The 15,093-nt window shown below is 45.4% G+C and overlaps 1 pseudogene; it reads right to left on the bottom strand.

Annotated features, from left to right (window-relative positions):
- Nucleotides 1–6,878: 6,878 nt before the first annotated feature.
- On the bottom strand, nt 6,879–7,615 carry LOC138377485 (large ribosomal subunit protein uL30-like; annotated as a pseudogene).
- Between the last annotated feature and the right edge of the window lie 7,478 nt (nt 7,616–15,093).

Below are 15,093 nucleotides of genomic sequence, written 5' to 3'. Positions count from 1 at the left end.
AATTTGTTTTTAAAAGATGGCACTTGATGCCAGGGAATTTGCAATAATATGATGCCCTAATACAGTGTTGACGTGATTGTCAACTGCCTTAACCATTCTAGAGAGCGATCTGAATTGTGTGTCCCCCAATGTCCACATTGAAGTCCTAACCCTCAGTCCCTCGGAATGTGATCTCATTTGGAAATAAGGTTTTTGAAGATGCAATCCAGTTAAGGTAAGTTCATATTGGAGTAGGGTGGGCCCCTAAGCCAATGTGACTGTTGTCCTTACAAAAAGGGAAATTTGGACCCAGAGATTCCTAGAGGGAGGTTGGTGCAGAGACACAGGGAGAAGACAGCCACACACAGCCAAGGAGAGAGCCGTGGACCAGCGTCTCCTTCACAGCCCCAAGAAGGAGCTAACCCTGCCAAAACCTCGTTCTCAGACTTCCTGCCTCCGAAACAGTGAGACAACAAATTGTTGTTTAAGGCACCCGGTTTGTGGTACCTTTGTTGCGGCAGCCCTAGCAAACCAATACAGAGTTTATACGCTGTACTGAGGATCTCAAAATTGACAAAAATTTGGCACCCGAACTCCTTAACTTTGGTTTTTGCCTAAGAAACAATGCATATTAACAGAATTATCCACAAAAGTATATTTAGCTAGTTTTTATTCAATGGGCTATTGCAAGAGGACAATTCAAAAATCCTTCCAAACCCTGGCTTATTTCTCTGGGAAATTTCTGCATCAACTACCAGGAAAAGTCTTGTCATTTTTTCTTTCCTTCTGACCTCCTTTAGTGAAGTCAGCAGCCCAGGGCTGGGTGGAGGTGCCTGGCACCCCCTCTGGTTTTGGGAGTCATGGCTCATTCTGCTGGACGTCACCATCCCCTGGCACTGCCACCACCCCCAGCCCTGGTGCTCCGGATTGTTCACGAGAGGAGCCGAAGCTGAGCCTCCTTCCTGAGGCCCAGACCCTGAGGACTCTACAGGTTGGCCTTGGGGAGGCAGATGGTAACACAGGCCATGCCATTGTCATAGTCACTGAGGATATCGCTTCTCCTAGCCCAGCCTGTGCTACTGGCCTTGGCTTGTGTGCCTGGCTTTCCCGTGCCCTTTCTGATGGGAATCTCCAGGCCCTCAAGCCACCTGCTTCCTGGCAGGCTGGTCTGCTGGTTGGCCAGACATGTCCCAATTTCAGTGTTAACCAGAGTTTGGCCACCAGCCCTGATTCACTCTCAAATGAGCTCTCATTTCATAGCCGATCAATCTGCTGCTCCGCGCCCCCCACTCCCCCACCCTCTCCTGCTCAGGTTTAGAGAGATGCACCCCAGGCAACAATTGCATGAGAAACCCCCTGTGGGGCAGCAGACTTCTTTCTTTTTCTGACCTGAATTTGCTAGATGTCCTCCGTAGCAGGAGGCAGGACAGACAGTGAGGACTCCACCAATACTCACCGGTTGACCCCTTTGCTTTGGAAACTTACTCAGGGTGAAAGGAATTCCGATTTTAAACAGCCTCTCATTGTGTGGCCTGTTGTGATGCCACACAGAGCTGGCTGGAGCAGCCCTATTGACCTCTGACCCCTGGCCTGCTAACCGAAACAAGGTGAGTATTTCTAAGGCTGTCCTGGCCAAGGGAGGACCAGAGAGTAAATCTGAACCTATTTACATTCTCTTTCCGCTGAAGGTGATAAATGGTTTCCTCCATTCAAGCCAGGCCCCTCCAGGGCCCTTTTATTTGCTCCTCTGGTTGTAAAAGACAGAGAATGCACCCAGTGTCTTTCAACTGTTTACCAGCAGAAGGCGAAGGTCAGGTTACCAGCCCGGAGTGATTCATCTTTCCTCCCAAATCAAAGCCATGTGTACACAGTCTGTGCACACAGGAGTTCTCCTGATGCACTGGGCTGGGGCAGGAGAGGAGGCTGGGACAAAGGCCCCGCAGAAAGAGCGAGGCAGGAATTAGGCACAGTTGGGGGACAGCGTGGGCCCTTCCTCTGCCTTCACCTTAGGACTTTAATGGCTTTTCTTTTTAAACAAAAGTGTCTCTGATTTCCTCACTGTCAGGCCCATTAATGATGTTTCTCCCAGGCTCCTGGTCTAGGGGATGTTTTAATTCGACAGAAGTTTCCACCTACAAAAACACATGTTTATACCTTTGGAAACATTAACGTTCCAACCATGAGAACCTAAATACCTATGTGATGGAAAACATGTGCGGTCACTCTGTGCGTCTGGGACAGGCTGATGGCACAGAATGTGACACACCAGTACCGCTGGCATTCTGAAATTATGGAACACTTCAAATGTACGGAAAAGTACAAAAATAACATAATGAACATCTATATGCCCACTTAGGAAATTCTGACATTTTGCCAAATCTGTGTCAGTGTTTTTTGATAAGAAATAAAACACACAGAGGCCATGGAAGCCCCGCTGCACCTCCCTCCCTGTCCTTCAATTGACGTTTCCCCTTTCCAGAGTGGCGCTATGCTATTACTACAGACGAACCGAACCGCAAGCCATGCATGGCAAAGTACTGAGCTTTTGTGTGAACACGTCATTCTCCAACACTTTTTTTTCCACTGGTCATTCTGTTTTTGGTTTAATAATACTGACAGATATGGCTACATTCATTTAAGTAGTATATAGTATTTCATTCCATATGTATTATACAATTTCATGATGATGATGATGATGATGATGGATATTTAGGTGGCTTCTGTCAGGAACTGTGAAGTGTCTGCAGTATTGTCCCACCTAGAAATTTGAAAGCGAGGCTGCCTCAGTTTCCTGGATGCTGGCTGAAGACATGAGATTCCTGATCCAGAGACAACCAACTTCATCATCCACAGCCAGAGCAGTAGCCCGAGTGCTTGTGCTGGGTCCTGAAGCCCCAGTGCCCACAGGGCGGCGCAGAGGCCCAGACAACTCCTGCACATGCAGTGGGTCCAGTTACAGCAGAGGACCCCTGAACTGGGGAGCCCCACGGATTTCCAGCAGGCAGTAAAGAACAAACAACAGAAAGTTCCCTCATCCTTTGAGGTTCCTCCACGTAACTACAACCCTGAAAAATGGATGCAGCAAAGAGCCGTCAAGGCTTTGTAGTCTTGGCACACCCAGTAAGGCAGGCAGGAAAACAGGAGGCCCCAGGGGGACTGTGTCTCCCCAAAGTTTGCAAGGGTTAGCTCTTACAGACGCACGAACACGGCTGCCATTTGTCTCCTTGAGCAGTGTAGCTAAGAAGTAGATTTGCTTCTGTGAACTGTTTTTCTTAGTGATTGTAGGAGTTTTTAATTCTCTTACAATACAAGAAAATGAGAATTTTCCTGCTTTTTCGACTCCTAACTCTTGTGTTGTCAGACACTTTAATTTGTGCTAACCTGATGGGTATCAAATGATGATGCCATCTCAACACGTGTTGCCTTGATTGGGGAGGAGTGTGAGCAGTCTTGCCATTTGTAGGATTAATCATTCCGTTTCCTCTTCTGCCCTTTGCCTGGTCAAATCTTTGGCCTGTTTTTATGGATTTGCTGTTTCCAAACTGATCTGTAGGTGCTCTCTGTACATCCTGGATGCTCAATCATTGCCAGTTATGTGTATTAACAATATCTCCTTTCACCCTGTGGCTTTCCTTCTCAATTCGTTTAAAAGTTTTTATTTCAGGGAAAAATTTGAAAGTCTTAAATAATAAAAGTTATTTGCTTTTAATTTTTTGGATTTTGCTTTTGCTTTTTAAGAAAGCCTGTCCCACTCATAAATCAGACAATAGTCATTTTTCCTATTTTTCTTTTATTTTAAAAGTATTTTAATCAAAGTTTTGCCTTTTTCATTAGGTCTTAAACACATCAGGAACTTAGTCTCTTTTATTGCGGGAGGCCTGAGTCTGATACACCTTTCCGTGTGGACAACCAATTGTCTCATCACTGTTTGCTGGATGTTCCGTCCTTCCCCACACACATGCACAATAGCTCTTCTGTCACACATATATCACTTTGTTGGTTGCTTGGGCTTGAAACCTCGGGGCTACCCTAACTCTTGTGCCTGACATCTAATCCATTAGCAAATCTGACAGCTCTACCTTAAAACAGGCCTTCTGAAGCAGCCCCTCCCCCCAACACTGCACCCAGCACGAGCCAGCACCCCTGTGCCTGGATTGCTCTGTGGCCTTTGAGCCAGTCCCCTTCTTCCTCTCTGGCTCCCCTAAGTTTCCTGTCTGCACAGCAGCAGAATTATGTTTTTAAAATACATTTGATCACGCCCTTCCCTGCTCACACTGAGAATAACATTCACAATCTTACTGTGTCTGTAGACTCCCCATGACCTGGGGCTGGCTGCAATTTGCACTTCATTTCCTTCTGCTCATGTTCTCTCTCTCTCTCTCTCTCTCTCTTTCTCTTTCTGGAAACACTCACTATTCCTCATATATTGTGTTCCCACCTCAGGGCCTTTGCACTTGCCGTTTCTTTCTCCTGCTGTTTCCCTTTCCCTGGGAGCTGCACAGCTTGCTTGAACCTCATTCAAGCTTCCTGATCACACATCACCTTATCAAAGGGGGCCTCCCCTGCTCACTCTAAAATAGAACCCTCCCTTTTCACTTTGCTCTTATTAATAACCAGTTTAATTCATCATACTTCTTGTTATAACTGACATATTTGGACTTATTTTACCAATCTTTTCTTTTGGTTTTTACTTTATCATTTTTCTCTGCTTTTCTTTTTAAAGTTTTCTTTGTGCTTTAGTTGTACTGGAAATGTTTTGTATATTCTTTCTCACCATTTTACTGATTTCTAAGCACATACACATTCTGTTGGTAGCTATCTTTAATTGATATATAATATAGTATGTACACGATATATATCATATAGCCTGACAAATATGCTTAATTCATGAAGACATGTTTTTTGTTTAATTGTCATTCAGTATTGTATTCCTCCAGCTGCACTTAGCAGAGAACATAGTGTCTTCTAAAAACCTGTTGAACATCATCCATCCCATGTGGTTATTTTTGTTCAGATTTTTAATTTATCATTTTAACAAAAAAATTTCTAATCAGTAATTTAATTTTCAGTATAGTTTATCAAATCCTGCACTTGGCATTGGTCCTGTATACCGTGACTTCTCTGTAGGTTTGCTTTTCTTCTCAATGATATACAACTTTTCATAATTCTTTTAGTGAATATCTGTGGCTAGGAAATTGGCACAGTCCTTAAGCATCTTAAACATTCCTCTTGAGCTCACTCTAGAATGAGTTTAGATAGTATAGGATTTTAGATAAAAGATATTTTCTCTTGGTACTTTGAAAATACAACCTCTAGTCTCTATTTTATCTGATGAGAAATTTTTGTGATCTAACTGATACATTATTTTTATATTACTTTTCCTCTATCTTTTAACATTTGCCCTTTACCTGTGACACCTGCAATTTTTTTTTTTCTTTTCTTTTTTTTTTTTTTGAGACAGAGTCTTTCTTTGTCACCCAGGCTGGAGTGCAATGGTGCAATCATAGCTTGCTGCAGCCTCAAACTCATAGGCTCAAGCTACGCATCTACCCCAGCCTCCCGGGTAGCCAGGACTACAGGGAGCCCCGCCACACCTGGCTAACTTAATTATTTATTTATTTGTGTAGAGACGGGGGTCTCACCGTGTTGCTCAGGCTGGTCTCGAACTCCTGTGCTCAAACAATTCTCCCCCTCGGTATCCCAAAGTGCTAGGATCACAGGTGTGAGCCACAGAATCACAGGTGTGATTTCTGTGCCTGGTGTGTGGGTGTGGACACACCATAGTTCAGGCCCTTGACACTTGGTGCACTTCTGATCTGAGGACTTAGGAACTTCTTTGATTCCAAAAATTTTGCAGCTATTTTATCCTCAGAATAGATTTTCTCTCATTCTCTCCATCCCCTTACTCTGGAAATCCATAATCTACCCCTGGGCTCTCCCATTGACATGTTTTAATCTCTTTGCTCTCTGCTTGATCCTGGGAAATGCTTCAATACCAGCATCTGACTGTCTTCAGCTATGTCTAGTCTAGAGTTCAATTTTTCTTATATTTTTTACTGTAATGTCAGGGTTATACTTTTTAATTTCTTATTATTTGCTCTTGTTTTACTTATGACAGTTCTTTCATAATTTCTTATTTTAAAAAAAGTTTTATTTGTAATGAGTTCTTATACTGATTGTTGATTTTATTGTGTTTCTTCCTTAGCTTTAGGTAGCTTCAGGTGGTTGGGATTTGGGGTGTAATCTTGTTCTGAGTTGGAAGGTTTTATTTTGCTATTTTGTTCTTTCTTCCCCTCGCCTGCCCCACTGTCTCTGGCGGCTCTGCAGTTGCCTTTCCTGGTCCCCTGGGCAGGGCAGAACCAGCTTTCACGCTCTGCTGGGCCTGCTGCTCTCAATGTCATTGCCGGGATCTCAGACCCAGCCTCCTTGCTGGCCGTGGATCCTGGTGATGCAGAGTCTCGGTTCCCTTCTCTGTGGGTCCACAGGAAGGTACCTTTTTAAGTGTTTTCCTCCTTGCATGAAGGGACTGGAGCTGTGGGAGAGCTGGGTCCCGTGCCCAGGTGTGCAGCGCCAGCCTGGTTCTAGGGACTGTCTCTTGTGTGGTCTTTGGTTCCAACATCTGCAGGAGTCACCTGTTTCTGGACATATAACCCAATAGTCCTTTGCTCTGCTCTTGCCTTCCTGGAACTTTTCTGTCCTGGCTCTGCCTTTGGTTTCCTCTGCTTATGCTTCCTGCCGGGGCTTTGCATTTGGCATAGAGGCGGATGAGCACCAAGGAATCGCCATGCCTCAGTGGCATTTTGAACAGAAGCAAGGAGTTTTACATTTTTTTTTTTCAATATGAAAGCAGTCACTGTTTATTAACTGACCAGGTTACAAAAATAATCATGGTAGATTCCTTAGTTCATTCTTCTAATACGCCTGTTGATCTGGTCTTCCCTGTGGTCAGAATCTCCACCTTCTACAAAATGAGTTGCCTTTTTCTTCATTCCACCCCATGGAGATGACAACTTGAAGGGCCTCAGGAAGTTATTTGCTTCTTTGAGGTGTTTTCCAGCAGTACAGATCTCATGAATGAGATCGTCCCTGCAGATGATGTTCCTATTTACCCAGAGATCCAGCAATCAAACTGCTACCTGTCAACACAGTTCTCTTCTTACTGGTCTTGCCATAACCACGCTTGTAGATTAGTTCATTTACTGACTTCAGGTTTGGGTCTCCCCACAATATATGGTTTACAGTCCCCTGCAGGCTAAGTGAGGCCTCGCTGGGCTTAACAAAGGCTCCACTGAAGACCTGGCAAAGGTGAAGAAGCCGCAGCACCTTTCAGACCTTTGGGTCACACGGATGACACCTCGGATCCTGGTGACTAAGGCCAGTTTGGGTTCTGCAGGCACATAGAAGCTGCCAGCTTTTCTGGCCACCCAGCCATTCGAACCTCAGTTCTGCGCATCTGCCCGTATTCCCGGTGACAGTGCTCAGCTTTTCCACAGATAAGCTTCCTCCTCGCCCTTCAAAACATCTTTTGGGCAAACGTCTTTTTCAGGCTCTTGATCTTCGGCTCTGCAGGATCCCTTCACCTTTTCTTAAGGGTTTCTGACACAGCAGGAACCTTCCTTTTCTTCTCTTCAACACTCTCCACGGTCCCAGCCAGAAAAGGGCAAGAACGTTTCCCTTAAAAGCTTGTGATGTCAGGTTCTTGTCCTTCACTGAGGGCATTGCAAGTATCAGTGAAGGCATCAAAGCATGTAAAGTAAAGCACATTTCTCCTGCTGCCAAACTTTGGTCAAAGGTGCCCCCTCTACAAAGCGCCACAGGAGAAAGTTCTTTTCAAAGTAGTGCTGGACTGTGAGCTCGGAAATCTGCGCCCGTCCATTCACTGCCGTCTTCCACGCAGCCTGGGAGTACCAAGGGGTACGTGGCACCCAGCAGGAATGTGTGTCCACTGGAGAACTTTCTAGCAGCAAGGCGGTGAGTCTGCCAGAGTCTTTTCTTCATCTGGGCCACCAGCAGCTTAATTTCAATGATTTATTCTCCTCCCCGTGTTCTCGGCCTCCCCTCCATGAGTTTTATTAACTACCCTGTAGTCTTGACGTCCTTCTTTATAAACTCTCTTAATTTTGTTTTTTTAATGGAGAGAGGCCAGGTAGAAAGGGAAACAGAAAAACATAGAACTCACTCCCATTTGCAATAAAAAGTGCTTTTTATAAAAACAAAAAGTGATTTTTTTCTGTTTTCTTACATGTGACTATACAACCAGGTTCATAGCAAATGCCCCTGTTTTCCTCCTCTCTCCCTCTGGCATGGAACGGGACTCAGGTCTAGTGGACAAGAGCACCCAGGACCCAGGTCAAAAGCGGGAGGCACCCAGTGGTGTCAGTGGGCAGCGCCCCAGTGGGCCAGGCAGCTGGGCAGTGCAGCAAGAAAAGAATTGGCTTACATATTCTACACGACAGGATGAAATACAAGGCCCTTTTGAGGAAGTAACAGCCTCTAGGAGAAGTCGAGAAATGCCCGTGGGAGTAGCGCGTTCAGAGCAGGATGGACAGAACAGATTTCACAGACTCAGGCTCTGGCCCGGCACCATGGCCAGCCTGCTCCCCTTGGCCCTGACGCCAAGGAGCTGCTAGGACCTGGAAGGTGCTGTGGGAACAAGACAGTCGTATGTACAGAATTTCACAGTTAACAAATCACTTTTACACAAACAACCTCGTGGACTCCTCCTCTCATGCTTATGAGAAAATTTTAATTGTGTTTATTTTGTGAAGGTTCGTATTAGCTCACAGCTTCTCAGAGCCTCCTGTGAGCCAGAACACATCCAGCCCCCCTAACACCTCAAGGCAACTCCTCCTGCCAAAAACATGCAACATTCAAAGTTCTGAAACGGCCAGTGTGACCGATTATTCCCCACCATTGCCGAAAATCCACGTGACAGTGGGGTACATGCACACTAAGGTCCCTCGAGGCTTGGTTTGAAGGTTCCTTTCGTGTCTTCCCCAGTGGTTTGGTTCCCTACTAATTTCCTCCATGGCACCTGCTCCCAGGTGCACTTGCCCAGGGTGCAGAGAAGCCCACTCAGGACTGTGGGCTGCAGGTGGCCCTGCACCTACTCGCTGGGTGTCCTTGGACAGGGTAGGGCCAAAGCCTTGACCACCCCTGGGCCTCAGTGTACTCATCTGTGAAATGGGTGGTAATCACAGAGTGGGCTGAAGTTGCAGCCCTTAGAAAATGTAAAGGCACATAAAGGGATTCCCTTCTCCACTGCAGCTGCCTACCCTCGCTCACGTCTCCTGCAGAATGGGGTTAGTGAAAGTTGAGCCCTCAAGAGTTCTTGTAAAAAATTAACACCTCCCTGTGGGAAGCAGGATAACGGCTCCTCCCAAAGACCTCCCCACCCTGGCCCTCAGCGCCTGTGAATAGGTCCTCTTACACGACAAAGGGGACGGAGGCTGCACATGGAACCAAGGCTGCCAGTCTGCCCACTTTGAGAAGGGAGCGGATCCTGGATTATCCAGGGGCCCAGGGTAATCACTCGGTCCTCATGAGTGGTGGCGGGAGGCAAAAGAGCGTCAGAGTGACCAGATGTGAGCAGGACTGGACCTGCCGTGCTGGCTTAGGAGAGGAGGAAGGGGCTGAGAGCCAAGGAATGTGGGCGGCCTCCATAAGCTGGAAAAGGCAAAGAAATGGCAAAGAAACACAGCCCTGCTGACACCTTGATTTTTGCCCAGTGAGACTCATTTCAGACTTCTGGCTTCCAGAGCCGTACAATAATAAATTTGTGTTTTTAAAACCCTACGTTTGTGGTAACTTGTTACAACAGCCCAGTAAGGTGCCTTGCTCAGGGCAAGCTTGCATGTGTGACACCATCGCTGTTGTCATTTTCGTCATCATCGTGGGCTCAGGGTATTCAGAATTAAAGTCATCCCACAGGTTCTGACAGTGGCCCACTCTGTAACTCAGCCTCATTTTAAGACTGCTGGACCCCACAGTGCAGCACTGCCTTACCCAAACCACGCAGGGGCGTGAGAAGAGCGGTGGTGAGACTCCTGGGCGACCCCGCACTAACCCGCGTCCTGGCAACGCAGGGGTCCCCGGCAGCCTGCCTCCCGTGGACGCCAGCCGGGGCTCGCTGCCCTCCTGCTGACAGTTGTTCCTCAAAAGCGACGTGAGTCTTGCTTTCTCTGTATCTTTCACAGCTCCTTGCGCAGGAGGCTACGCAGTAAAAGTTGTTGGGGGGAAGGGATCCATGAAAAGAGCCTGTCAGTCGATAGCTGATGGAATGAAACCAGACACCACTGAGTGAGGATGCATTTCCCGGTGCCTGTGACTTCGCTGGGGAAGGGAGGGGCTTCTCCAGTGACAGACAAACTTCTCCAAGCCACCTGCCTGTCGGGCAGCCCGGGCCCCTGCAGGTCTCCCAAGATGTGCTCTCATAGTTCATCGATGTGAAACTGGGGGCAGCATTTCCCAAATAAATCAGGCTGTCGGTCACACGATTTGCTCTCTGAGGTGACCTGTAGGAGGGCTGTCCGGAAAGTATCCAGCAGTGTAATACGTTCTCGTTATATTAACAATGGCTGGATACTTTCTGGACAGCAAATGCATAAACACACACAGAGAGTAACAAACCAGCGTCAGTCAGATCGAGCACACAGAGTTGCCATTTGCTGTGGGGCACTGTGTTACACACTTCACATGAATCAGCAATTCTCAAAAAACTCTTTGAAGAAGCTCCATTATGTTTCCATAAGGTAATTGTGCTTTGAAATGGTCCTGCGCCCTGCCCTGCCCAGGGTTCCACGTAATAAGGGATTACACTGAAAATCTTTCCCAGGTCTGATGACCGCCCCCAACCCCCGCTCCCCCACAGGCTGCAGCCCTGTTCCCCGGGAGGCCACAGCGCAGTGTCTTTATGATGCCAGAGGCATCTCAATCCCATCCATCTGCTTCCACCCACTGTCACCAACGTGCACTCTACACCAGGCATTTTGAAACTATTTAGCATCCAAAAAATATGAGCATGTACTCCAAATTTAATAATATCCTTAGCAAATTCTGATCTGAGCACGTAGGTTTTTAAATGCATTCAAAACAGCAGCCCGGATGACTTCCAAGTTCAGTTTGAATAAAAATTTTATATTGAATTAGTAAGTCAGGAAAAATGAGAGTTATGAATCTAGCAAGATTCCATTGTTAACTTTACAAAATGGGGACTTTATGTCAAAGCCCTTATTTAAATATCAGCACTGTATCCTGGTCTCTTTCATTGCTTTTATTAAATCTATATGAAAACTTGCAGAAATAGGTTCCATGGGTAGAAAAGAAACTCCATAAAATAAGATTTTAGGCTTTTAATCCTCAAGACAGATTCAATAAAACAAAAAACAAAATAATACCTAGCTCCAGGGCAACTGGCAGCTGAACCATTGGGGAAACTGCTGGAGTTAGAATCTCGTCCCACATCTGAGTTCTCTAAAGGGCGATTATGAGCAATGGTCTGACGACAGATAAACCTTGATTTTCATTCTGGTTTCTCATTTACTGTTGTGTGAACTGGAACAATTAGCAACTTCTTGGAACCCTAGGTCCTCTCACCCATAAAACCACGATGCCTGCTAAAATTGGTCCCTGTGGGTTAAGTAAACTAGGGTTTGTAGGCACCTCAGTATGGCGCCAGACTCACTGTAAGTCCTTGATGTCTGATGACTACAAAGAAAAAATGAAAAACATTTTATACCGAAACAAATTCTAAATAAACCTGATATAAATAGAAGGAAAACTGAATCAACATTTATATTCTATTGGGATGAAAAAGGCTCCAGGAAGCAAACGCCAATGGTAAAAGCTGGGACACAAACGCAGAACGGGCATCAGCATGTTAAGGTTTGCGACCGCGGCAAACACAGAATGGAGGGCTCCCCCCTCGAGAGGCGGATAGATACACGGTGGCTAAGCCTGTGCCTGGCTCGTGGTAGGCAGTAATGTGTGTGTCATTAGCATTGTTATTAAGTCCTCAGTGTTGTCAATAGGTTCTTGGAAACTGTCACTTTAAGCAAAATGATGAATAACAAAACCAATATTTTTCTCATAAACATTACAACAAAATGACATTGAACAAAATGATGCTATTCAAGGACCTGCTGTACGTCATTTTGCTTAAAGTGACAGTTTCCAAGAATTTATGGAAGTGAGGACTTACTATAAGTTAGTATTACTGATCAACATAAACTAAAAGATAAAAACTAAAGTACTTAAGTTTATATTCTCATATTAAAAGGTATCTTAAAATCAGACAAAAGGATAGATATTCTAATTGAAAACTACTGAAAATTAGGACAAACACATGAAGAGGCAATTTACATATATTTAAAAAGGTGAGCAAATATATATTTAAAAACTTCACTAATAACCAAAGAAATGTGAATTTCAGCAATGAGATAAGTAGTAATTTATCCCTTTAAACTGACCAAGAAAGATAATCCCCGGTATGAGCTGCCGTTGAGGACTGGAAACCTCTGCCCTCGCTGGTAGGAGAGTAAACCGGGAGAATCTATCCGCAGGGTAATTTAGCAATAGCTATCGGAGTCCCAGCTGGTCGTGCAGGGGGTCCCTGTCTATTTTGCCGGGGGTCTTAAAGGTTCTTTTTCCTATGAAAATAACTGGGCAGGTAAGCAACTATGTGCCCTGCTGACGGCCAAGGAGGCACAAGCTCTCTGCACAGTCTCCATGGCCAAGGGCCACGCAGGATGGAGAGAGGAGGGCAAGACCCTGGGGCAGAGCTGTGAGTATCCCATGGTCTTGCTACTGCTCTTCTAGTTTTTCCTGTGGCCCTCGCTCTTACAGACATATCTTTGATCTAGGAATAGGGCAGGCAGCCTCCAAGCTTGTTCAGGGTCACTATTCTTTAAAAAGCTTTTTTGAAATATATTTGACAAACAATAAACCTCCAGACTTAAACAATTTGACTTGTATACACTTGCGAAACTAAATCACCATAATGAAGAGAGTGGACATACCTATCACCCCAAACGTTCCCTCGAGCCTCTTTGTCATCCCTCCCTCCTGCCCACCCCAGCCCACTCCCAGGCAGCCAGGGATCTGCTCTCTGCCACTATCCACTTGCATGCATGTCCTAGAATTTTCTATGAATGGAGTACCATAGGAACTCTTTGAGGTCTTGCTTCTGTCACTCAGCATAGGAATTGTGAGCTTCTTCCATGTTATCGTGTGTATCAATAGTTCCTTTTTATTGCTGAGTAGTATTCCATCGTACAAACATGCCACAGTTTGCTTATCCATTCCCTTATTGATAGACATTCGTGTCATTTGCAGTTTGGGGCAATTACAAATACAGCCGCATGAATACTCATGTACAAATCTTTGTATGGACATATTCTTTGATTTATCTTGGGTAATTACCCAGGAGTGGAATGGCTGGATCATTTCTTCTTATTTTTAATGGGGAAGGGGTGTGGAGCTTCTGTGTTCCCCCCCCCACCCCGGGCACACCTCCCTCCAGGAACCCTGCGCGTGTTCAGTTACTCGGAAGCTCCTGGATCATTACTTTTTAATAAACTGCTTCCAGACAAGATGAAAGTAACAGAGACTGGATTTACTCACCTTCCCGAAACAGCCAAAAAAGAAAAAAGAAAGAAAGAAAAAAGAAAACCGCAAACGTATATGAAACAATGGTAATTAAGACACTGGTATCACAAGGCAACCAAGGCCAGTCATCCCCGAGAGACAGGAGACAAGTGACACGAGCCCTCTCGTGGCCCCGGCTGACCGTGTAAGGGGGTTTCCAAGCTGTGGCACAAAGTGGGGAACCCAGGCCAAGCCCAGCAGTTTACAACCTTCTGAGTTCAGAGGGTGAAGATGAGAGTCCAGGGAGTCGAAGGCAGCCAGAGTGTGCGGGAGAGTGACAGCGAGAAAACTCCACTCATCTGCCGAGGGTCCCCTTGAGTGCTCACTGGAGTAGGACCGGTGTTGGGCAGATGCTGTGAGGAAACTGCCCAGGCTGGGCAAGGGGCAAACCAAGGGGATCAGAGCAGCGCCTGGTGCTCACACAGGCCGGGAATGGAAAACCTAATAATGCACGAGGCACTAGGTAGGCTAGTCTGAAGGGTCTGCCTCTGCAGAAGGAATAATGAACCTTGGATGAAAGCTGCCATGTCTTGCCTAGCACACCTTCAATGTGAGAGTCAAATGGCTCAAACTATTTGCAAGTAATTTAGTCACATCCTTAACAAAGCTCATGAATATCTACTGGAATATGAAACCATCCAGCAGTTAACACGGTAAAATCCACAAGTCTGGCACCCATTAAAAAAATACAAAGTATTAAAAGAAACAGAAAAATATGATCCATTTTAAAAAGAAAAATCAATCAACTACTGATGTGGATGTTAGGCACTGAGGAGGGAGAGGCACTAACGGAGTTTATAACTATATTCTACACGTTTGAAAAGTATAGATGTGAAAGATTTGTTTTAAAAAGCAAAACAACAAAGCAGACTCTTAGAGATGAAAGGTACAACGTGTGAGAAAAAATATGCTGTATGGGATTCTGGAAAGACTAGACATGGCAAAAGCAGACTGAGGACCTTGAGGCTATAGAAATTAAAAATTTTAAAATGGAACAGAGAGAGAGAGCGAGAGAGAGAGAGAAAAGATTGCTTTAAATGGAAAGAACACTAGTAAGCTATGGGACAAGTTCAAGTGGCCCAGTACATGTGTAGCTGAAACCAGTGAAAGTCGGTTCTCTGATACTGATGAAAATTACAAACCCCCAAATCCAAGAAGCTCAGGGAACATAAACATGAACAGGAAGCAGCATAAACATGCACACGACCACACCAAGGCACATTGTAAACAAATTGCTCAAAACTAATGATTGAGAGAAAAATCTTACAAGCAGCCAGGGAAGGAAGGTACTTTACATATAGAGAATGAAGATAAGGGTGATGTGAAGCAAAACTGACAAAATTGCAAGAAAAATAGACATCCCAGTTATACTACGTGATTTCAGTACCTCTCTCAATGATTGTAGAACACCCAGATAGAACATCAGCAAGTGCCCAGCAGACTTGAATGACACCATCAACCAACCTGCGC

Source organism: Eulemur rufifrons, chromosome 29, assembly GCF_041146395.1.
Source record: "Eulemur rufifrons isolate Redbay chromosome 29, OSU_ERuf_1, whole genome shotgun sequence".
Lineage (NCBI taxonomy): Eukaryota > Metazoa > Chordata > Mammalia > Primates > Lemuridae > Eulemur > Eulemur rufifrons.
Note: the sequence above shows the minus strand (reverse complement) of the source record. Positions and strands in the feature narration are given on the sequence as shown.